Here is a 24,840-nt window from a genome sequence, read left to right as displayed (position 1 = left end):
GCCACAGCTTCTCTGGACTGTGTGTAGAGTCACTCAAACACCCCCATGGGCTGTGAGAATGTATCCCCATCACAGGCATTGATAAATTAGTATTTTCCTTAATTACACTTAAATATTTTCCTTTAATTACACCACAGAAATGGTTTCTCCTGTACATCGCTCGGTCTGATCCACGTGTCAGTCCTGTGGAAATCCATCCATGTATAATTCAGTTCCCCCAGCAGCAACATGGAAAAATTCTTTGCAAGACAAGAAAATATAACCAGTTACCCAGTTTTTAGTAGGAGAGCACAAAGAGCTTGATGGCCAGTCAATCACTGGGAGAAAAATCAACAGCAATCTAAAGGCTCCCAGTATTTCAAGCCTTCCAGTGACCTTTCCAGAGGATTTCAGCTTGAAAATACAATATGAGGAAAAGCTACGATTGCACAATTCATCTTCTATCCAAAGCCTTTGCTAAATGTCTCTCACTAGGACTGTAAAATAAACAGCAGTGGGGATCAAAGGGAGCGGGAAAAAAGGATGAAGGGAAAGGTGGGCTGGTGCTCAGCTGGGGGTCTGGGTCAAGCAACACGAGGGAGAACTCTCTGTCTCCAATTGTGGGTGCTGGAAATGCCCCTCAGCCTTCAGGGGGAGAGCAACCTCTCCTCAGGCAGCCACACAAACTGGGAAGGCAAGGAGGGTACAGGGGAAAACAAGCACTGGACTCTGCCTTGGGGAGGCCACACCTTGAGTGTTGTGTTCAGTTCTGGGCCCCTCAGTTGAGGCAAGAGATTGAGGGGCTGGAGCGGGGCCAGAGAAGAGCAACAAGGCTGGAGAAGGGACTGGATGTGGCTCTGAGTGTCCTCTTAAACACCTCCAGGGACAGAGAATCCACCATGTCTTGATCCAACCCTACTGTGATCACCAGCCCAGGGCACTCTGTGCACTCTGTGCCCTGGGCTGGTGATCACAGTGGGGTTGGATCAAGGGTTGGACTTGATGATCTCAGAGGTCTCTTCCAACCCAAGTGAGAAGAGCAACGAGGCTGGAGAAGGGACTGGAGCACAAGTGCTGTGGGGAGAGGCTGAGGGAGCTGGGGGTGTTCAGCCTGGAGAAGAGGAGGCTCAGAGGTGACCTCAGCACTGTCTGGAACTGCCTGAAGGGAAGTTCTGGCCAGGTGGGGGTTGGTCTCTTCTCCCAGGCACTCAGCAATAGGACAAGGGGGCAGGATGGGCTCAAGCTCTGCCAGGGAAAATTGAAGTTGGAGAGCAGAAAAAAATTCTTTACAGAGAGAGTGCTCAGGGATTGGAATGGGCTGCCCAGAGAGGGGGTGGATTCCCCATCCCTGGAGGTTTTTCAGCTGAGCTTGGCCGTGGCACTGAGTGCCATGATCTGGTAAAGGGACTGGAGTTGGACCAAGGGTTGGACTCGATGATCTTGGAGGTCTTTTCCAACCCAATCCATTCTGTGATTCTATGATAATAAAACACTCCCACTCTAATAGCAGAGGTGCTGTGCAGGAAAATGCAGTGGAGAGAAGGAAAATAGAGAATTTTCCTGGGAAAGCCCAGGGGGCTGCAAAGAAATCCTCCATCTCCATCTGGCTCCATCTACACCAGAATAGAACAGCACAGGCAATGCTTTTAAAGTGGACAGAGTTCCCTGGGATGGTTTTTTTCCTTGGGCTTTTATGGTCCCCCCCCCCCCCCCCCAACTAAAAGCTGAAGTTGGTTATAAAAGCCTCTGTATTTTTGGACAGAGGGGAGAGACTCAGGGTGAAAAGAAAATAACTGCAAAGAACAGGGAAAAGAAGGAAAGGTGCATTTGTACCTGGAGCATAAAAATAGCAACCAAAACAACAGTGTGTGAGTTCAAATAAAACTACAGGGCACAGAAGTGCTGAGTAACCCAGAATGGCTGTTAATTTGGAAAAAGGGATACTGATATCACAGGAATCTCAAAACTATGATGGGATTGAGACACACCAGTGGACACCAGGAAAAAAATAAACCCAGCATAGATTATGTGGAAATGACAGAAGAGCAAGTTGACAAAGCAGCAGAGCCAAGAACCAAGGAAAATACACAGTCAGCTGGGTAAAGAAAGAAAATACAGCCTCCAAATCTCCTTAAACTCCATTTCCATCCCAAACCAGCAGAAGTGTATTAAGAACCCAAATTTCCCCAGAAAGGGTCAAATATTGGCACTAAAGAAGCTGAGAGTTGTCAGCAAAAGTCAAAAGAGAGGTCACAGGGTAGGGATGGGCAAGAATAACAAACAGCTTCATATGATGCTTAGGAAGAGATGAGGGAATGCTGCAAGATAATTTTTCTGCCCAGCATGTCATGAAATTGTGAACCTGAATGACCAGAATGAGGATAAGGAGGAAACTGGACCCTTGCTCTGGCCCAGTGCTGTTATTATGCTCCCATCCCTATATAAAAAACATTGTGGGCATCCTTTAGAAATATTTAGGAAAATAAAACCTTAAGAAATAATGTAAAAGTGGATTTGGATGAGGTTGGTTTGTTGCCTTGGGAATTTGAGGTGGGATTTTTTTTTTGTTGTCGTTGTTGTTGTGTTTTGTTTGGGTTTTTAATTTGCTTTGTACAGATCAGATTTTTTACCTGATATTCAAAGTCAATGATGGTCAATCCCATACACAACTAAATGGGGTGTTGCAAGAATTTATGAGCAACTGCAGAGATCAAAAAACAGAATGACAGGATGGATTGGAAGGGACCTTAAAGCCCATCCAATTCCTACCATGGGCAGAGACACCTTCCACTATCCCAGGCTGCTCCAAGCCCTGTCCAGCCTGGCCTTGCACAACCCCCTTTTCACATATTGATAATTTTGATGAAAATTCTACCCTTCCCAAGGAGCAAATTGATCCAATAACTCTGTTACACAATTATTTCACTCTGTATAAATCATAGAAACCACAACAAGAGCAGTTCAGAGCTGCAGTTCTCTTTGATTTACATTTACGGAGGAATTGTATAAATTAACAAAACAGAAACAAGTTTGGAGGTTGCCCCTCACCCTTATTGATGCCAAACCAACTTGCACTGGGCTGAAGGAGAAACCTGTGCTGCAGAATAAAAGCTGAGCTGTTTATTGGAACACAAAGAAGCCCATCCAAGGCTTTGGCCCATCCCATATTACCAGATTTTTTTTTGCTGATATTCAAAGTCAATGATGGTCAATCCTGTACACAACTAAATGGGGTATTGCAAGAATTTATGAGTGACTGAAGAGATCAGAAACAGAATGACAGGTTGGGTTGGGTTGGAAGGGACATTAAAGCCCATACAATTCCTACAGAGGAATTGTATAAATTAATAAAACAGAAACAGGTTTGGAGGTTCCCCCTCACCCTTATTGATGCCAAACCAACTTGCACTGGGCTGAAGGAGAAACCTGTGCTGTAAAATAAAAGCTGAGCTGTTTATTGGAACACAAAGCAGCCCATCCAAGGCTTTGGCCCATCCCATATTACCAGATATTTTTTTTGCTGATATTCAAAGTCAATGATGGTAAATCCTGTACACAACTAAATGGGGTGTTGCAAGAATTTATGAGTGACTGAAGAGATCAAAAAACAGAATGACAGGTTGGGTTGGAAGGGACCTTAAAGCCCATCCAATTCCTGCCATGGGCAGAGACACCTTCCACTATCCCAGGCTGCTCCAAGCCCTGTCCAGCCTGGCCTTGCACAACCCCCTTTTCACATATTGACAATTTTGATGAAAATTCTACCCTTCCCAAGGAGCAAATTGATCCAATAACTCTGTTACACAATTATTTCACTCTGTATAAATCATAGAAACCACAACAAGAGGAGTTCAGAGCTGCAGTTCTCTTTGATTTACATTTATGGAGGAATTGTATAAATTAACAAAACAGAAACAAGTTTGGAGGTTCCCCCTCACCCTTATTGATGCCAAACCAACTTGCACTGGGCTGAAGGAGAAACCTGTGCTGTAGAATAAAAGCTGAGCTGTTTTTTGGAACACAAAGAAGCCCATCCAAGGCTTTGGCCCATCCCATATTACCAGATATTTTTTTTGCTGATATTCAAAGTCAATGATGGTCAATCCCATACACAACTAAATGGGGTGTTGCAAGAATTTATGAGTGACAAGAGATCAGAAACAGAATCACAGGTTGGGTTGGGTTGGAAGGGACATTAAAGCCCATCCAATTCCTACAGAGGAATTGTATAAATTAATAAAACAGAAACAAGTGTAGAGGTTCCCCCTCACCCTTATTGATGCCAAACCAACTTGCACTGGGCTGAAGGAGAAACCTGTGCTGCAGAATAAAAGCTGAGCTGTCTATTGGAACACAAAGCAGCCCATCCAAGGCTTTGGCCCATCCCATATTACCAGATATTTTTTTTGCTGATATTCAAAGTCAATGATGGTAAATCCTGTACACAACTAAATGGGGTGTTGCAAGAATTTATGAGTGACTGAAGAGATCAAAAAACAGAATGACAGGTTGGGTTGGAAGGGACCTTAAAGCCCATCCAAATCCTGCCATGGGCAGAGACACCTTCCACTATCCCAGGCTGCTCCAAGCCCTGTCCAGCCTGGCCTTGCACAACCCCCTTTTCACATATTGACAATTTTGATGAAAATTCTACCCTTCCCAAGGAGCAAATTGATCCAATAAGTCTGTTACACAATTATTTCACTCTGTATAAATCACAGAAACCACAACAAGAGCAGTTCAGAGCTGCAGTTCTCGTTCATTTATATTTTTGGAGGAATTGTGTAAATTAATAAAACAGAAACAAGTTTGGAGGTTCCCCCTCACCCTTATTGATGCCAAACCAACTTGCACTGGGCTGAAGGAGAAACCTGTGCTGTAAAATAAAAGCTGAGCTGTTTATAGGAACACAAAGCAGCCCATTCAAGGCTTTGGCCCATCCCATATTACCAGATTTTTTTTTGATGATATTCAAAGTCATAATGATGGTAAATCCTGTACACAACTAAATGGGGTATTGCAAGAATTTATGAGTGACAAGAGATCAGAAACAGAATCACAGGTTGGGTTGGATTAGAAGGGACATTAAAGCCCATCCAATTCCTACAGAGGAATTCTAGAAATTAACAAAACAGAAACAGGTTTGGAGGTTCCCCCTCACCCTTATTGATGCCAAACCAACTTGCACTGGGCTGAAGGAGAAACCTGTGCTGTAAAATAAAAGCTGAGCTGTTTTTTGGAACACAAAGAAGCCCATCCAAGGCTTTGACCCATCCCATATTACCAGATTTTTTTTTGCTGATATTCAAAGTCATAATGATGGTAAATCCTGTACACAACTAAATGGGGTATTGCAAGAATTTATGAGTGACTGAAGAGATCAGAAACAGAATCACAGGTTGGGTTGGGTTGGAAGGGTCATTAAAGCCCATCCAATTCCTACAGAGGAATTGTATAAATTAATAAAACAGAAACAAGTGTAGAGGTTCCCCCTCACCCTTATTGATGCCAAACCAACTTGCACTGGGCTGAAGGAGAAACCTGTGCTGTAAAATAAAAGCTGAGCTGTCTATTGGAACACAAAGAAGCCCATCCAAGGCTTTGGCCCATCCCATATTACCAGATTTTTTTTTGCTGATATTCAAAGTCATAATGATGGTAAATCCTGTACACAACTAAATGGGGTATTGCAAGAATTTATGAGTGACTGAAGAGATCAGAAACAGAATCACAGGTTGGGTTGGGTTGGAAGGGTCATTAAAGCCCATCCAATTCCTACAGAGGAATTGTATAAATTAATAAAACAGAAACAAGTGTAGAGGTTCCCCCTCACCCTTATTGATGCCAAACCAACTTGCACTGGGCTGAAGGAGAAACCTGTGCTGTAAAATAAAAGCTGAGCTGTTTATTGGAACACAAAGCAGCCCATCCAAGGCTTTGGCCCATCCCATATTACGGGATGAGGGTCTGGAGAGCAGGGTCAGAAGTTTAATATTCCCTCTTGATGTCAGGAAGCAATGACAGATTTATTGCCCAGATCTGTCAGCACCAGCAGTGAGGTCACAGTGCCCCAACACAGGGAAAATGTTCACCTGCCTCTAACCCCATTAGAGCTGCAGGATAAACACTCCCCTGCCCAGCCCTCTGCCTGCAGAAAACATGTATTTACCTTATCAAGCTGTAATTCTGCATCAACCTCCAGCTAATTGGAGGCTTCCTGTCATTAATTTAGATAATACCCATGCATCTCACACAAACAGCTCCCAGCAGCTTCTTTCATTTGACCTTGCTTTTGGCCTCCCTTTTTCCCTGTCACACAACCAGTAATTCAGAGCTCACAAACGACCTCCTGTGCCACACGGTCATGCCAGAACAATCAGTGGTTGGATTTCATCAAACAGATGGAATTCTATACCTCTGGCTCTGATGAATCAGGAGAGTTGGTGCCTCTGAGTTGCTCCAAGTTAAGCTTTGATTTGGAGCTGGAAAGAGTAAACTGGGGACACACTGAATTTTTGGGATGTATTTTTGTTACTTGAGTGGCTGAAATGAAAATAGAGCCACAGCATCCTTGGCAGAAAAACTGACTTATAAAGATTTTTGCCTCTTATCTTAATATTTAGAATCATGGAATGGATTGGGTTGGAAAAGACCTTCAAGATCATCGAGTCCAACCCTTGGTCCAACTCCAGCCCCTTTACCAGATCATGGCACTCAGTGCCACGGCCAAGCTCAGTTGAAAAACCTCCAGGGATGGGGAATCCACCCCCTCTCTGGGCAGCCCATTCCAATGCCTGAGCACTCTCTCTGCAAAGAATTTCTTTCTGCTCTCCAACTTCAATTTCCCCTGGCAGAGCTTGAGCCCATCGTGCCCCCTTGTCCTATTGCTGAGTGCCTGGGAGAAGAGACCAACCCCCACCTGGCCAGAACTTCCCTTCAGGCAGTTCCAGACAGTGCTGAGGTCACCTCTGAGCCTCCTCTTCTCCAGGCTGAACACCCCCAGCTCCCTCAGCCTCTCCCCACAGCACTTGTGCTCCAGTCCCTTCTCCAGCCTCGTTGCTCTTCTCTGGCCCCGCTCCAGCCCCTCAATCTCTTTCCTCAACTGAGGGGCCCAGAACTGAACACAACACTCAAGGTGTGGCCTCCCCAAGGCAGAGTCCAGGGGAAGGGTCACTGCCCTGGGCCTGCTGGCCACGCTAGTTTGGATCCAGGCCAGGATCCCATTGGCCTTCTTGGCCACCTGGGCACACTGGTGGCTCCTGTTGAGCTTCCTGTCCCTCAGTCCCCCCAGGTCCCTCTGCCTGGCTGCTCTCCAGCCACTCTGTGCCCAGCCTGGAGCGCTGCAGGGCTTGGGGTGGCCAAAGGGCAGGACCTGCACTTGGCCTTGTTGAACTCCATCCCATTGCAATCAGCCCATCTCTCCAGTCTCTCCAGATCCCTCTGCAGAGCCCTCCTGCCTTCCAGCAGGTCGACACTCCCTCCCAGCTTGGTGTCATCAGCAAATTTGCTGATGAGGGACTCAATCCCCTCATCTAAATCATCAATAAAGATGTTAAACAAGACTGGACCCAATACCCATGACAGAGTAATTCTGTATAAATTTTGAGATTACGACATTATATTATAATGATTATATTTTCTACCTGGTGTCACAGCAGATCAGAACGAGGCAGAGCTCAGGATAATGTTCCCACAAAGCTTTAAAGGTGGCAAATGATCCCAAAGTGAAAAATTAGCTCCATCACAGCAAATCACATGTTTTGTTCAACACTAAATTATTATTCACCATTTAAATTAAGCATTGCAAGGGAATGTCGTTCTGAACCTTTCCCATTTTCCTCATATTCACAATTTGGCTAATGAACCAAGAAACCAATTAGTGAAACATCTCAATTTATAGCAGGTTGAGGTGATCTTTAGCCAGGGCACAGTTAAAAATCCTGCACTGTGGAAAGAAGACTTTTCATCTTCTGAAACAGCACTGGGGAGTTAATGAGCCCTCTTGAAACAGCACCAATGATGCCATTTGGGGCTGCCCCATCCCTGGGAGTGTCCCAGGCCAGGTTGGACAGGGCTTGGAGCACCCTGGGCTGGTGGGAGGTGTCCCTGCCCAGGGCAGGGGTGGCACTGGGTGGGCTTTGAGGTTCCTTCCCACCCAAACCATTCCAGGATTCCATGTGCTGGTTTATAACAGATTTTGGGAAGGAATTCCTGGCTGGGAGGGTGGACAGGCCCTGGCACAGGTGCCCAGAGAAGCTGTGGCTGCCCCATCCCTGGGAGTGTCCCAGGCCAGGCTGGACAGGGCTTGGATGGAGCACCCTGGGCTGGTGGGAGGTGTCCCTGCCCAGGGCAGGGGTGGCACTGGGTGGGCTTTGAGGTTCCTTCCCACCCAAACCATTCCAGGATTCCATGTGCTGGTTTATAACAGATTTTGGGAAGGAATTCCTGGCTGGGAGGGTGGACAGGCCCTGGCACAGGTGCCCAGAGAAGCTGTGGCTGCCCCATCCCTGGGAGTGTCCCAGGCCAGGTTGGACAGAGCACCCTGGGCTGGTGGGAGGTGTCCCTGCCCATGGCAGGGTGTGGGATGAGATGATCTTGAAGGTCCCTTCCAACCCAAACCATTCCCTGTTTCCATCATTATTCACTGTTATGCTCAAACCCACTCCTTCATTAAAACTGTCTCAGTTAGCTCCTCTAATTATACATAAACGGCTTATTAAAGGGATAAAGAAACAGGAGAGGGACTCCAGACCTGAGATTTGGGTGTGGATTTTCCCAGTTCCCAGAACAATCCCATCAGCCAGGTGGGAATGTGGGGCACAGAAAACAGCAGAAGGTGAAAGTGTTGAGTCATTTCTTTTAAAGACCTGATGAGGGTTCATGGGATGCAGGAAAGCACAGAAAGGAAGAGGGAAGGCAATAAACTGCTCAAAGGAATTCTGTCCTCAAGGAGCTACTCGTGCATTTTGGATGACAAAGGTACTTAAATAAAGCACATTAAAACATAAGGGCCAGGAAGTGCAGCCCAGACATTCCCTCTGCTGTTGGCAGAGCAGAGAAGGGAACGAGCCTTGTTTGCTAACCCACATTCCTGCCATGGTTTCCATGCCACTGCCCCCTGTTTGTTGGCACTGTGTTACCAGCCTTGGTTAAACTGATTAAACAGGTTGTTTTGTCCTGGGGAGGATTTATGCAGAAGTCAAACACAGACATCAACTGCCTCTTGCTCTGTTTCACTCTGCCAGATCCTGACACCCCTGCCCAGGCCCCCAAACATCTCCTACCTCCCAACCTGCCCACACATCTCAAGCCTCGCTACCACCTTGGACATCCAGAAGTCCAATCCATTCCCACCAGCCCAAATGCCTTTCAGCCAACTGGGGTGTCCCAGAGCTGGGAGAGGAGCAGAGTTGTAGGAGCATGGAAAGAATCTCCACAAGATATGGAATTTTTTGAGGTGTTTCTCTCAGGGAAGCACTTCCACCCACCCAACATTCCAGTGGCTCTGTGGTGTGCACTTCACACTTCCCCAGGTTTAGAGGGACTCCATTCCAACAGGGGAGCACTTCCAGGGATGATCCTCTGCTGATGCCCTTTCTGTGCAATCCCAGTGGGAAGAGGAGAGAGGCAAGACAAGGGAAGCACTTCCATGGGAATGCCTGGCACATTTAATGAGAGCCAGGGTTGGACACGAGTCAGGAGTTGTGTACAGACACACATCACCACAAACAAGAAGTGCAAGAAATAATTGGAGCTACCCAGACATTATTGAGCTGCAATCAACTAATCACTTAGGAAGGAAACCGGGAGTCACCAACAGCTCAGTGTAAACATCTTTTTCAGCACATGAGAACAGGCACAAAGAAAACAAGGATTAGGCTGCAGAGGGAACAGAATCCATTATGGAAAGTACAGGAGCAATAACATTATCTCGTGGTATCCTAAAGGATTGTGTCTAGCACTGATTCATTCTATAAAGTTCTAAGAGCACCTAAGCTGATTGGGTGTATTTGTTATTTTTAGCCTTTACATTATAGGAACTCCTATAGCAACGATGTGGGAATGGGCAATAAACATGGGAAGCTTGTTTTTTAAATTCAGTGCACCAATAACAGCAATTTTGCTGAAAAAAAATTATTTAATTCAAATTCAACCTCTGAGACTTGGGCTCAATTCGATGCTGGGTGGGAGAAATCAAACCTTTCCCTTAGGATAGTAAAGAAAAAGGAGAAGGAGCTTGACTTTATTTACAGCAACAATAATCTTATGAGAAGCACGAGACAGTAATTGAGGCAGGAGTAGAAGTGGAAGTTTCCTGTGACAGGCTGTAATTGTCAGAGCTCCAGTTAAATGCAGCAGACACGGATTCAAGTCCTGTTTTGAATTTTGGACAGTACCTGGATCCAACCTGGTTCCTGGTCCTTCCACTTCAACACACAAACCATCAGCCACCAAACTCTATGGGCATTTCTCCACTTTATGCTGACAATATTTCATAGAGAAGTGCATAAAAAATTCCATCCCCTTGGCAACTGAGAAATTCCTGCTTGAAGGAAAGATGGTGCTCTGGGAATGTCAGAGGCAAACAAGGATTCTGTGGGTGTGAAATCGTGGCCAATTATGTTTGATTGCTGGTTGCACATGTTTTTGCTGAATGTGTTCAGTTTGCTGTGGAAATTGGCCTGAAGTCTTGCAGAATTCTGGAAACCCTGATTAAAATAAACTGTGTTCAAGGCACTTGCAGTGCAGAGACACTCTGGAGTCCAGGGACGAGCAGGACATGTCAGACACCAGAAGAACAAATTAAAGAAAGCAACTGGCTCAGGAAATATTATTGCTGGTTTCTGAAAACAAGGGAAAATGCAGTTGCTACCTGAGGAGCACAAAGGGGAGGAGAAAGATCAGGAGAACTAATAAAGGAGAATTTGGCTGTAAGAGGCAGAGCAGCTCACTGAAGGTCTGGACAGCAAAGGGACACAGGTGACTAAGGGTAAATCATTCCACAGTGACCTGCTGTGACGTCTGGGCTGGGAGGGTTGGAAAAACAGAGCCAGCAGGAGAGAAACAGCCCTTTCTCACCCTTCCTCAGCTGCTCCTCCAGAGCCAGGGCAGGACTTCATTTCCCAGCCTGGGAAACCCAGACAGCAGCACAGCTTGCCTTGGCAGCTCTCTCTGAGCTCATCCTCAGGGTTCTCCCTGCTGGCTCTTTCTGACCTTTCTACTTCCCAAGCTCCTGTAAGGAGCCACTGAGATGGTTCTTTGACTTCCCCCAAGCCCCTCGATCCTGCATTCAGCCCTTTTATCTTGGGGGCTTCCACAACCCTCCCAGTGCATCCCATTCAATCAGGAAGAGGTTTGCTGGGAATGATGAAGTTTTGGAATCAGACTTGCCCCCAACAGGCACTACAGAAATCACAGAATCCCAGAATGGGCTGGGAGGGACCTCAAAGCTCATCCAGTTGCCCCCCCCTGCCCTGGGCAGGGACAGCTCCCACTGTCCCAGTGCTCCAGGAGTTGTGGCCCTGCCCTGCTGATCCCTCACTCCCTTTTCCAGCCTCCCAGAGGGAGAGCAGCATTGACAGGGGGCCCTTCTCACAGCCCCCCATGAGCCCTGAGCAAGAAAACACCCCCTGGCTTTATGGAGAGGGCTCAGAAATTCCTTTCCAAGCCCTTTTATCTTTCCACCTGCGAGAGAAAAGGGACCTGCAGTGGTGTTTGGCTCCCTCCCCAGCATCCTCCTCCCACGGACCACAACCGAGCCAGCCCACATTTCCCACAGGAGAGGAGCACAGGAAAGCTGTTTCCAGGAACTCAGCTGCTGGTGGAAGGCTTTGTGTGCTGCTGAGGGAGGTTTTGGCTGTGGGCAGGATGGCAGCCCAGGAATCATCATCAACCACTCAAAGAGGAGGCGAGAGAGCGATGCAAACTCGGTCTGCTGCTCCACAGAGGATGCCAAAGAAGATGAAACCTTCCTTAACGATCTCCTGGTGCCTCGGGGAATGCAGGGAGCAAGGAGGCAGAATTGTGCTTCTATCAGGGATGACTCCCCAGGCCACAGCTGAGTGTTGTGTTTAAGGCAAAGCTTGAGCCCTTTGGATGAAGAACAGGTCATTTTCCCAGACATAAAAGTGTTTCTCCTTCGAGCAGAGCAGCATCTTTCTGCTACCTCACCCATAAACCTTTAGATTAAGCTGCTGCTCTAAAATGGTTATAGGTAATGTCATGGCAGTTTCCTTTAAAGAGTTCTATCTCACAGCTAAATGCTGGTTTGTATTTCAGAACCTCAGCTAAAAGATTCTACAGATTTTGGAGGGTGTTCAGGATTATTGTGCTGAATTTCTGCCTTTTTTCCTATCTGCATTTTTTTCACTCATAGAATCACAGAATGGATTGGGTTGGAAAAGACCTCCAAGATCATCAAGTCCAACCCTTGGTCCAACTCCAGTCCCTTTACCAGATCATGGCACTCAGGGCCACGGCCAAGCTCAGTTGAAAAACCTCCAGGGATGGGGAATCCACCCCCTCTCTGGGCAGCCCATTCCAATCCCTGAGCACTCTCTCTGCAAAGAATTTTTTTCTGCTCTCCAACTTCAATGTCCCCTGGCAGAGCTTGAGCCCATCGTGCCCCCTTGTCCTATTGCTGAGTGCCTGGGAGAAGAGACCAACCCCCACCTGGCCACAACTTCCCTTCAGGCAGTTCCAGACAGTGCTGAGGTCACCTCTGAGCCTCCTCTTCTCCAGGCTGAACACCCCCAGCTCCCTCAGCCTCTCCCCACAGCACTTGTGCTCCAGTCCCTTCTCCAGCCTCGTTGCTCTTCTCTTCTCAGTTGGGTTGGAAGAGACCTCTGAGATCATCAAGTCCAATCCTTGATCCAACCCCACTGTGATCACCAGCCCAGGGCACTCCATGCCAAGGGCTGGTGATCACAGTGGGCTTGGATCAAGACATGTTGGATTCTCTGTCCCTGGAGGTGTTTGAGGACACTCAGAGCCACATCCACTCCCTTCTCCAGCCTCGTTGCTCTTCTCTGGCCCCACTCCAGCCCCTCAATCTCTTTCCTCAACTGAGGGGCCCAGAACTGAACACAACACTCAAGGTGTGGCCTCTCCAACAAGGTGACTGCCCTTCCTGCCCGCTGTATCTCTGGCAGAATAAGCATTTCAGTTCACTAATTAAATATTGTACATCAAATATCAGTGATAATCCCAGGCAGTAACGTTATGGCTGCTGTGAGAACAGGTTGCAATCACATCAGACCTGCCATACATCACTGGGATAATGAGCTGGTACATCTGTGCTGCTAAATCCTTCCTTGGCAGTGATGAGCAGCAACAGAGCCTGGCAGGTATTCATGGCAAAGGGGGCACTGCAAAGGGGAAGGCAGGGAGCCCCTTCCATGTGCTGCCCTTCCCTGGACTTCCCTTCCCACCTGATTGAAATCCAATGTATCCCAGAATTTCAAGACCTAAACCAGTTTATGTTTTTATATATGCCTTTTTTTACCCCCCTCCCAAAGGATTCCAGAGCCCTTCACAAGCTACAATCATAGACTGAGTAAAATTAAAGCCTTTCTTCAGTTTATCTTTAATTCTGGTAGAACTAATTTAATTAAGAGACATCAATAATTTGCCTTCACTACCCACTGCAGTGGAGCTAAAGAGGGAAATCTTAGCTAAGCAAAATAGCAAAGTATCCACTGAGAGAGGAATCTGTGAGCTGCTCAGAATGCTGAACATGTAGCCAGAGTTCCTCCTCAAGTGCAGAGGAGTAAATAAAGAGATATTTTGTGAACCAGGTTCACCAACCCCTCTCAGGGCACGTTAAACCCAAGCCCCTGTTCATCGGGCTGTCATCTCCACCAGATGGGCAACACCTGCACTTCTCAATCACCCACCTGTCTTCTGAAGTCCATCATTCCCAAAAATAGTCATGAGAAGAAGCAAAAACTCTCGAGCATAATTACAAAAATGTAAGTATAATAGTAAATATAAAAAAAAAAATAGAGACAGACTCCATGAAGTTCCAGTGCCCATGGGCAGGTTCCCTCTGGCACTGCAGGGATGCAAACCCCAGGCTCACACCCATCTCCAGCTCAACATGAGTCAACAATGAGCCACCAGTGTGCCCAGGTGGCCAAGAAGGCCAATGGGATCCTGGCCTGGATCCAAAGTAGCGTGGCCAGCAGGCCCAGGGCAGTGACCCTTCCCCTGGACTCTGCCTTGGGGAGGCCACACCTTGAGTGTTGTGTTCAGTTCTGGGCCCCTCAGTTGAGGCAAGAGATTGAGGGGCTGGAGCGGGGCCAGAGAAGAGCAACGAGGCTGGAGAAGGGACTGGAGCACAAGTGCTGTGGGGAGAGGCTGAGGGAGCTGGGGGTGTTCAGCCTGGAGAAGAGGAGGCTCAGAGGTGACCTCAGCACTGTCTGGAACTGCCTGAAGGGAAGTTCTGGCCAGGTGGGGGTTGGTCTCTTCTCCCAGGCACTCAGCAATAGGACAAGGGAGCACGATGGGCTCAAGCTCTGCCAGGGGAAATTGAAGTTGGAGAGCAGAAAAAAATTCTTTGCAGAGAAAGTGCTCAGGGATTGGAATGGGCTGCCCAGAGAGGGGGTGGATTCCCCATCCCTGGAGGTTTTTCAACTGAGCTTGGCCGTGGCACTGAGTGCCATGATCTGGTAAAGGGACTGGAGTTGGACCAAGGGTTGGACTCGATGATCTTGGAGGTCTTTTCCAACCCAATCCATTCTATGATTCTATGATTCCAGTCACACTTTTAACCAAAGGTTAAAGAACAGTAAAACAAACCAAGCTGTCAGAGAAAATACATATTAGCATTTAGATTAACAGTTATCTCCATTTCCCATCGCCACACAACAGTGAAAATGGGTTTAAATATTTTTTTTCAGAAAGGTTAAGGGGTCCCTGAATTTAAAGAGCTGGGAAACATTGACCTGTGAGATAAATGGCACTGGCCCTGGCATGGGCTGTGGATCCTCAATACATCTGGACTCCAGCTGGAATTAAAATTCATATTTCAGCTGCAATTAAAAGACAGAAGTAGGTCATGAGCTGTTGTTCAAGGCAATATGCAGAGGGAAAAAAAGACTGAAAGAGGGGAAAAAAAAAAAAAGAGAAAAAACCTGAAGCAGGCAGCATTTACCTTAAAAAAATCCAGCCTGGATAAATTCTGAAATATAAGCTAAAAAACTGAGGATAAAATAGGGAAATAAGCGTTTGGGTTATTTAGCAAAGGTTGTCACCACATCATGATTGTAAGATGCCATCAACTCTTTTATTCTCCATGGGAAGAGCAGCCCCCAGAGCCCTCTCTGGTGTGACACACCGAGTGCCACAATGCACTTTGTACACCCACACCCAACTCCAGACACAGAAAGGGAGAAGGAAACCACATTCCTTCTCTAAAACTGGAGATCTTTCAGGCAGTTACCTGTGGTCTTTATTCAGTCACATGAGCAAAGAGAAGGTCAAACAAAACGTTAGCAAAGGGAGAGCCAGCCACAGAGTGTTGATTAAATCTTGTTTTCAGTGTAATCCACCCCTTAAGGTGGCCTGTTAACAACATCAGATTCCTCCAGGTTAACTACACACAACAAGACACTGCAGAGGAACTTTGCCTGTTGAAGCTTGATATTACTAGGGAAAAAAACTTAAAAATCATTTTAAATGCTGCTCCTCAGCACCCAAAAAAGCATCAGTTGGTTTCAGAAGACACAGCAGGCAGAAGAGTGTGGAGCTCCTCTCTGTGTGTGGCCATGGGCTGTGCCTTTTCCCATGGGAACTTCCCAGCCAAGCCATGCCAGGTATCTCCCCAACCCTCCCAGATATTTGTACTCAACCTGCAACTTTGGTTTAAGTGTTTGCAGCTCTAAGAGGCACCAGAAGTCCACATCAGTAGAGGCAGAAAGATAAATGCCACCCATGAAATTCCAACAGACTGGAAACACAATCCCAGAGGTGTTTTAGAGCACCCACAAGGACCCCCAAGATCACAGAGTCCAATCTTTGACCAAACACCACCAACCCTAACCCTGATAAAGAGAATTGAAAATGTCATGTCAGTGATCACAGAAAACACCTTTCACACGTGCTGTTTGTAGCACAAAAATACCCAGCCCAGGCTTTTCTACCCCACTGCACACAGGGGGTTTGATACCAGAGGAGATGAACCCTCCTGGAGCATGTTCTGGTCAAGTTTTAAGGACTTCTCCATACATTTGCATGAAGATATTATGCAGCCAGTGCCACCTTCTGCTGCTAAAAACACTTCTCTTTTTCCATCCTGGGCTAAACTACAGACACAAGGGAAATTGTATCCATGTTGTATTGACTCAATCCTTTGTCTTGCAAAGGATGGAAAAAATAACTGGCAATAGCGAATTTCCTCACTGTTTGTTCTGCACCATAATGTCCTCTGTCCCCTATAAATTCTGCTCTGATGGTCTTTAATCACCAGGAGAGGTTTGTATGAAGGCAGCAAAGCTGTATTTTCAGTGGTCTGTGGTACCTCCCTATCCAGGACCCAAAGTATTAATGACAACACACCATCAACAAGATCCAACACAACAGGAGCTGTTCATACCCTGCAGAGAGTGGAGGAAAGACAATCCATGAGGGGTCCCAAATAATCCCAAATAATTTACCTGCATCTCCCAGGTGCTCTCAGTGACTGTCAGGTGTGTGCCTGACGTGTTGCACCATCACAGGACTGTGATTCATGTGTGCTGCACATCACCCATGGAAACCTGAGCATGTCTGAGCCTGGGACCACACACAGAGAGGGTTGAGTGTGACTGTCCTCTGCTCACATCTCCTCCTCCAGAGACACAGAGGCAGAAATGGCTTGTGAAACAAGAGCAATGTTGTAGGAGAGAAAAACATTCTTGAAACACACCCTGGGGGGAGATCAGTGTGGGCTTGGGCTGATCACACACAGGGTGGCTGTTACTGACTCTGCTCCTCCAGGCCTGGCTGCTCTCAGGCTGGGACTTACAGCAAAGGAACATCTGAAGAACAAGTAAAACCCCTTGTTTTAGGAATGTACATGGCAGTTCTATCCGTGCTGTTGTCATACATTAAGTAGGACAGATATAGTCACACCAGCTCAGCTTTTCCACTCAGAATCACAGAATCCTTTAGGCTGGAAAAGACCTCCAAGATCAAGTCCAACCTGTGCTGGATCCCCACCTTGTTGCCCCAGCACTGAGTGGCACATCCAGTCCTTCCTTGGGCACCTCCAGGGATAGGGACTCCAAACCTCCCTGGGCAGCCCTACTGGCAGAAACCACCAGAAAGCAGCTAAAAAGCCTGTACCTAAGGTAGTTATGTTGGTTTAGTATTTTGTTAACTTTAAAGACCAAACTGTGTCATCCATGGTGTCTGGTGACACCTTCCCCTCTGACTGCTCCCTGGTCACACCCATGGCCCTACATGCAGCAAACGTGGCCATTCCCATCTCAAGGACATGCTGGACCATGGGGCACACCTTCTCCAGAGCCACTGTCCACATCATGCTGTGTTAGATGAAGTTTGCCACGTGGCTATGACCTGGGGGACCAGTCAAAGTCAGTGGTTGATGTTCAGCCTTGGCTTTGCCAAAGCCACACTCCCAGATCTTGCACCCTGGCTTTGCCAGTCCTGCTTTCTCTGCCACAGTTTCTCAGCTGCAAAACAACAGCCAGAATATTTTCTCTACCTGGTCTTAAAAACTTGCCTTTTATTTTGTGCAGTATTTGGGTTTAGATCTGAATGGTGGTATCGTTGCAAATCAAAGAATCATAAAATCAGTTCGATTGGAAGAGACCTCCGAGATCAGCAAGTCCAACCCTTGGTCCAACTCCAGTCCCTTTATCAGATCATGGCACTCAGTGCCACGGCCAAGCTCAGCTGAAAAACCTCCAGGGATGGGGAATCCACCCCCTCTCTGGGCAGCCCATTCCAATGCCTGAGCACTCTCTCTGCAAAGAATTTCTTCCTGATATCCAACCTAAACCTCCCGTGGCAGAGCTTGAGCTGTGCCCTCTTGTCCTACTGTTGGTTGCCTGAGAGAAGTTCCACCTGACACAATTAATGCACCTTTTGCAATGGAAGCACAAAGTAGGAGATCTGAACACGTGTCCACGTTGATGCAGCCAAGACCATCGACCACAGCAACACCCACAGCCAGGCAGAACCTCCACAGGGCAGTGCCAGTGTGTCACCAATCCCCAAAGCAGCAAAACACACCTCACATTCCTTTGGGAATGCTGCCAGCCCATGACAAAGCTGCCCTCACCATCCCTTGGAACCTGCACACCCAGAGCTTTGCTGTCCCCGAGATTCTAACACGTCCCCCACCTTGGGAAGGGAGACACGAGCATCTCCTGATCCTGGAATCACTAAGGTTGGAAAAGACCTTCAAGATCAGCAAGTCCAACCTTCAAACAAATGTCATGAACCCTTACAAAGAGAGGCATGAGAATGTCACAGCAGTGATCACAGAAAACACCCCTCACACACAGAACCCAGCCCAGGCTGCTCTACATCACTGCACATGTGATGTCTGAGACAATGAGCACATTTGGGCCATGTTTTAAAGACTTCTCCATAAATTGGCATGAGCAGCCACCTCTAAAGTTCACAAAAGGTTGTAAAATTTAAAATGGGCACTTGACCTCTGCCCATCCAGAGGGAATCTTTAAACAAAAATAGCTGCAGGTGGGAGTTTTTATATAACTCAACAAAGGAGAATGAATAGATTAAAAGGTCTCCAAATGGTGGTTGCAAAGCTCAAGTTGTGCAACCAATGCTTGGGGTTCTCCAAGGATTGGGAGTTGGGAATCATGCTGGAATCCTGCATGGAGCAAGAAAAAGGAAGTACAACCAAGGGCCCTCCAGTCTGTCCCTGGGGGCAGCTGCCAGTCTGCTCCTCCAGCCTCGTGGCACTGGGGTCACTTTATTGCCTCCTGTGCTCTGCTGTCCCTGTAGCCTCAGCACTAAACTGCTCCTGCATCCCATCCCTGTGCAAGCAGATCCTGAGAATCTTCTACACCTCATTTTCAAACAGAAACCACCAGAATCTTTGCCAGGTGACAAAGCTGAGGAAAGAAAATCAGCTCACTCTTGATACCTCAGTGCAACCAACAAAATGTACTTAATACAGACTTCACTTAAGTTTTTAGTACCATCTGGAACTGTATTTTTACTTCTATTTTGGTCCCTTTAGTGTGCACAGAGAGGGTGTTTCTACACAGGAAGCATCTTAACACAGTGAGGGTAACGTTGATATCAGCACAAACACAGCCCCAGAGCACCACGAGCAGTTCATGACTATTTATACTTCTCAACCCCACTGCACTGAAAGCTTTTAAGTAATTAGTTTCCCTCATTAACAGATGCACTGCCTGGGGAAGGGCACCCAGGTGCCCCCCAGCCCCATCCTGGGTTACAGGGCAGCAGGACCCGGGTTGGGAGGGCACAGGATGGAAAGGGCAAAACAAGCACCACATTTAAACAGAAATGGGTCACTCCCCCAGCAGAACCACAGGGATTATTTTGGCAACACCACAGACCATTACAGCAATAAAAACACCTCAGGGCATTGCCACAAACCCAATCTATTTAAATCATATGAACAATATTTATCAGCACCACTTTTAGAGAGACCAAAATACACTTTAAGAGATGGGTGTCACAGCAATTTTTTTGCTAAAGTTACAAAAATTGCCAAAAAATAGTGAAAGATTATATAGAACCTGGACTACAAAGTGATTGCAAAAACAGTCAACAGGGTGAGCAGTGCTGTCCCAAACAAACAAACCTGGGGGGTTGCACCTTCTCCCTGACACATCTCATACACTATTCCATCTTTCATACTTTCAGAGGCAAAACAGGCATTTGGTAAAGTTTAATTTAATATTATCCCTAATGCATTGAAACAGGTGACTGAAAGCTGCGTGGCTGGAACTGCCCTGCAGACAAAACCAGGTAAAACTGTGTTGTATGTATGTATGGCCAAACTTCGCTAACGCAGATTTGGGCAGGGCTGTCCCCACGTGGGTGTGCCCTTCCAGCCTGTGCAGTGGATTTTAGGTGAGGCTCAGCGTGCACAGAACTGGCCCCACCGTTTCAGTCCTGAGGTTCATCTGCCACGGCCGAGCGAGCTTGGACAGGGACAGTGAAGTTCCTCCGGACTAGAACCTACAGCATTTCCCAGGAGGTCTCCCATCCAAGTACTAATCCGGGGCTGACCCTGCTGAGCTTCCGAGATCTGACGGGATCGGATGTCAGGGAGGCATTTAACTGCCCGGTAGAAACCAGTACATAAAGCTGTTATATTTGCACATATCTATCTATCACTCTATCTATCACTCTATACATCTATACATCTATCCATCTATACATCTATCTAGTGGATCTAGGTGTGTGTGTGGCTCAGCTTCGCGAACGCAGATTTGGGCAGGGCTGTCCCCACGTGGGTGTGCCCTTCCAGCCTGCGCAGTGGATTTTAGGTGAGGCTCAGCGTGCACAGAACTGGCCCCACCGTTTCAGTCCTGAGGTTCATCTGCCACGGCCGAGCGAGCTTGGACAGGGACAGTGAAGTTCCTCCGGACTAGAACCTACAGCCCCCGGCATTGCCCAGGAGGTCTCCCATCCAAGTACTAACCCGGGGCTGACCCTGCTGAGCTTCCGAGATCTGACGGGATCGGATGTCAGGGAGGCATTTAACTGCCCAAAACTGTGTTGCCTCCCTGGAAAAGCTGGGCCTGGGGCTGCAGCACCCACTGATGGGAGGCTGTTAAAGCAACAGGAGCCCTTCCCTTAGTAAGGATCCCTCCCATGATTAAGGAGTGCAGGATTACACCCATTGTTTGCATATCTGTTGTTTATTTTCACCTCTCCCCTTTTTTTTTCACTAAAACACAGGGCATTTAATTGCTGTCAGCACCAGATATCATCATGCTGTACTTTTACCCCTTCGAAATTCTGGCTTGTTTTTGGATGCCAAATAAAATGCTTTTGTGAGCGAAACAAAAGGAAAAAAAAAAGCAGAAGCAGTAGAATCTGGACTGTGCAATTAAAAAGAAATAGAAAGAGATGGAGCTTGTTATCCACAATCAAGACTTATTCATGATTCAGTTCACGTTCATGCTCCTACCCGTGGCCTCTGCTCTGGGGAGCTGATTGTTTTGATATCAATTTTTAACTGGGCTGAGTTACCTGAGAGCTCTCAGGCACTGCTGGCAAATAACACAACTCAGACAACTGCAAGAAATATCATAGCTAAGTTTGCTTATAAAGATTAATAAAGCAAAAGGCTTTCAAGATTTCTGCCTTATAAAGAAGTGGTGAAACTTCCCTGAGTTCATCACACGCTTTACATACAAAATACATCTCCTTCCTACCCTTAGGAAAACCAAATTACCAAAACCTTCCCCCTATTTTATAACACAACACAACATTTAATTCATGGTAAGGATTTAATGCAGGTCTCACAACCCAGCCAGAAATGTGTTTAACTAAACAAAGAGCAATAATAAAAGTTACATTTCCAACTAACATTTTTTAAAAGAAAATAAAACTCTTTTTAGATTCTTGCATTTGACACTGAATAACATTAGTCTCAGTTTGGGAAAAGTCAGACTTGGGACATGAATATATTTTGGTTTAGTCCAGGATAATTTAAGAAGGCTCGATCAGAACTTAAGCGTCAGTTCTGTGGGTCGTTTACATATTTTCTAGAGCTAAAAATAAACGCATTTCCTGCCTATTTTTTAGGCTTCCCAGGTCACTTTAAAACCCGAAAGAACGCGGACTGTATTTAGAAACTCATGCGTGAAAAAAAAAGAGTTTCAGACACATGAGAAGTCGCCCCAAACGCACCGAAACCCGAGAAGTCGCCCAAACTCACCGAAACACGAGACGTCGCCCCAAACTCACCGAAACACGAGACGTCGCCCCAAACTCACCGAAACACGAGACGTCGCCCCAAACTCACCGAAACACGAGAAGTCGCCCCAAACTCACCGAAACACGAGAAGTCGCCCAAACTCACCGAAACACGAGAAGTCGCCCCAAACGCACCGAAACAGGAGACGTCGCCCCAAACGCACCGAAACACGAGAAGTCGCCCCAAACTCACCGAAACGCTCCGTTTTTCCTCCCGGAGGCGAAGCTGCTGCTCAGGTCGATGCGGGTGCGGCAGGAGCGGGGTCGGAACGGGCACCGCGGGGCATCCCCCGGGGGTGGCACAGCCACCACTTGTTGCGGTCGTGACAGCGACAGCCAGGACGTGCCAGCCGAGGCTGAGAGGGCATGAATAATTCACCCAATGGAGCGATTCATTCCTGGGGGAAAAAAAAAAAAAAAGAACAACCAACAACCAACTGGCTGAATGAACGAGGGCTCTCTGCGACGAGAAAGCTGCGCCTGATGAATTATTTGGGATGATCAGGGGGATTTGTGCCCCTAAAGGCAGGGAGATAAACTCAAGTGTGTCTCCTCCACCTGTTTGGCTGCAGCAACAGGAAGTATTCAGGCTGATCGGGGGGGGGATTTGTATCCCTAAAGAGTTATTTAGGCTCACTGGGGGGGATTTGTGTCCTAAAGGCAGGGGCAGGGTCGGGAGGATAAACTCAGGTGTGTCTCCTCCACCTCTTTGGCTGCAGCAACAGAAGTTATTTATGCTGATCTGGGGGGGGATTTGTGTCCCTAAAGGCAGGGGTAGGGTCGGGAAATAATTTCAAGTGTGTCTCCTCTTGTTTTGCTGCAGCCACAGGAGTTATTCAGGCTCATTGGGGGGATCTGTGTCCCTAAAGGCAGGGGTAGGGTCGGGAAATAATTTCAAGTGTGTCTCCTTCTCTTGTTTGGCTGCAGCAACAGGAGTTATTCAGGCTCATTGAGGGGATCTGTGTCCCTAAAGGCAGGGGTAGGTCGATAAATAAACCCAGGTGTGTCTCCTGCACCTGTCTGGATGCAGCAACAGGAGTTATTCAGGCTCATTGGCTGGGATTTGTGTCCTACAGGCAGGGTTAGGGTCAGGAAATAATTTCAAGTGTGTCTCCTTCTCTTGTTTGGCTGCAGCAACAGGAGTTATTCAGGCTGATTGGGGGGATCTGTGTCCCTTAAGACCGGGTTACGTTCGATAACTAAACCCAGGTGTGTCTCCTCCACCTGTTTGGATACAGCAACAGGAGTTATTTGGGGTGATGGGGGAATTTGTGTCCCTAAAGGCAGGGGTAGGGTCGGGAGGATAAATCCAGGTGTGCCTCCTGCACTTGTTTGGATGCAGAAACAGGAGTTATTCAGGCTCACTGGGGGGATTTGTGTCCCTTAAGACCGGGTTAGGTTCGATAAATAGATCCAGGTGTGCCTCCTGCACCTGTTTGGATACAGCAACAGGAGTTATTCAGGGTGGCCGGGGGGATTTGTGTCTGTAAGGGCAGGGTTAGAGTCAGGAGATAAATCCAAGTGTGTCTCCTCCACCCCTTTGGCTGCAGCAACAGAATTTATTTAGGCTGACTGAGGGGGGGATCTGTGTCCCTCAAGAGTTATTTGGGCTGATCAGGGGTATGTGTGTCCTAAAGGCAGAGGTAGGGTTGGGAAGATAAATTCAGGTGTGTCTCCTCCACCAGTTTGGCTGCAGCAACAGGAGTTATTCAGGCTCATTGCGGGGATTTGTGTCCCTTAAGACGGGGTTAGGATCGATAAATAAATCCAGGTGTGTTTCCTCAGCTGTCTGGATGCAGCAACAGGAGTTATTCAGGCTCCTTGGCTGGGATTTGTGTCCTAAAGGCAGGGTTAGGGTCGGGAAATAATTTCAAGTGTGCTTCCTTCTCTTGTTTGGCTGCAGCCACAGGAGTTCTTTAGGGTGATGGGGGGATTTGTGTCCCTAAAGGCAGGGGTAGGGTCAGGAGGATGAATCCAGGTGTGCTTCCTGCACCTGTTTGGATGCAGGAACAGGAGTTATTCAGGCTCACTGGGGGGATTTGTGTCCCTAAAGGCAGGGATAGGGTCAGGAGGATAAATTCAGGTGTGCCTCCTGCACCTGTTTGGATACAGGAACAGGAGTTATTTAGACTGACTGGGAGGTGTTTTTGTCCCTAAAGACAAGGTTGGGGTCGAGAGATAAATCCAGGTGTGCCTCCTGCACCTCTTTGGCTGCAGCCATAGGAGTTATTCAGGCTCATTGGGGGGATCTGTGTCCCTTAAGACAGGGGGCAGGGTCAGGAGAATAAATCCAGGTGTGCCTCCTGCACCTGTTTGGCTGCAGCAACAGGAGTTATTCAGACTCACTGGGGGAATTTGTGTCCTAAAGGCAGGGATAGGGTCAGGAGGATAAATTCAGGTGTGCCTCCTGCAGGAACAGGAGTTTTTTAGACTGACTGGGAGGTGTTTTTGTCCCTAAAGGCAAGGTTGAGGTCAGGAGATAAATCCAGGTGTGCCTCCTGCACCTGTTTGGCTGCAGCAACAGGAGTTATTCAGGCTCCTTGGGGGGGATTTGTATCCCTAAGGAGTTATTTAGGCTGACTGGGGGGATTTGTGTCCCTAAAGGGTTTGGGGTCAATAAATAAATCCAGGTGTGCCTCCTGCACCTGTTTGGATTCAGTAACATCCTGTGAATGTTGCATTTCTTGCCTTAAATATTCCCTGTGTCCAAGCACTGCCTGAGCCAAGTTAGGAGGAATCTCCCAAGTACACACAGACTCCTCTAATGACCTCTTGGACTTTTAAACAGCCCACACTTGACTTCCAAAATGTTCCTCTTCTAAGTGCAAGAAAAAAAAAAAACTGCAATGAAAGCCAGCAAATTTATAATTTACTTAAAAAAAAATCAGAAAATATATTCAGTGTTATTTATAAGTGTGTTTG

General features: G+C 47.3%; 1 protein-coding gene across 1 annotated transcript in view; it reads right to left on the bottom strand.

The window, feature by feature from the left end:
- C9H10orf90 (chromosome 9 C10orf90 homolog) overlaps window positions 1-22,187 on the bottom strand; it is a 78,554-nt gene extending 56,367 nt beyond the window's left edge. The window contains exon 1 of the mRNA XM_071563616.1: window positions 22,112-22,187. The gene's annotated coding sequence lies outside the window, so the exon portion shown is untranslated. The remainder of the gene's footprint in view (window positions 1-22,111) is intronic.
- Between the last annotated feature and the right edge of the window lie 2,653 nt (window positions 22,188-24,840).

This window comes from Pithys albifrons, chromosome 9 (assembly GCF_047495875.1).
Source record: "Pithys albifrons albifrons isolate INPA30051 chromosome 9, PitAlb_v1, whole genome shotgun sequence".
NCBI lineage: Eukaryota > Metazoa > Chordata > Aves > Passeriformes > Thamnophilidae > Pithys > Pithys albifrons.
The sequence above is the reverse complement of the archived record's forward strand: the minus strand, read 5'-3'. Positions and strand labels throughout refer to the sequence as shown.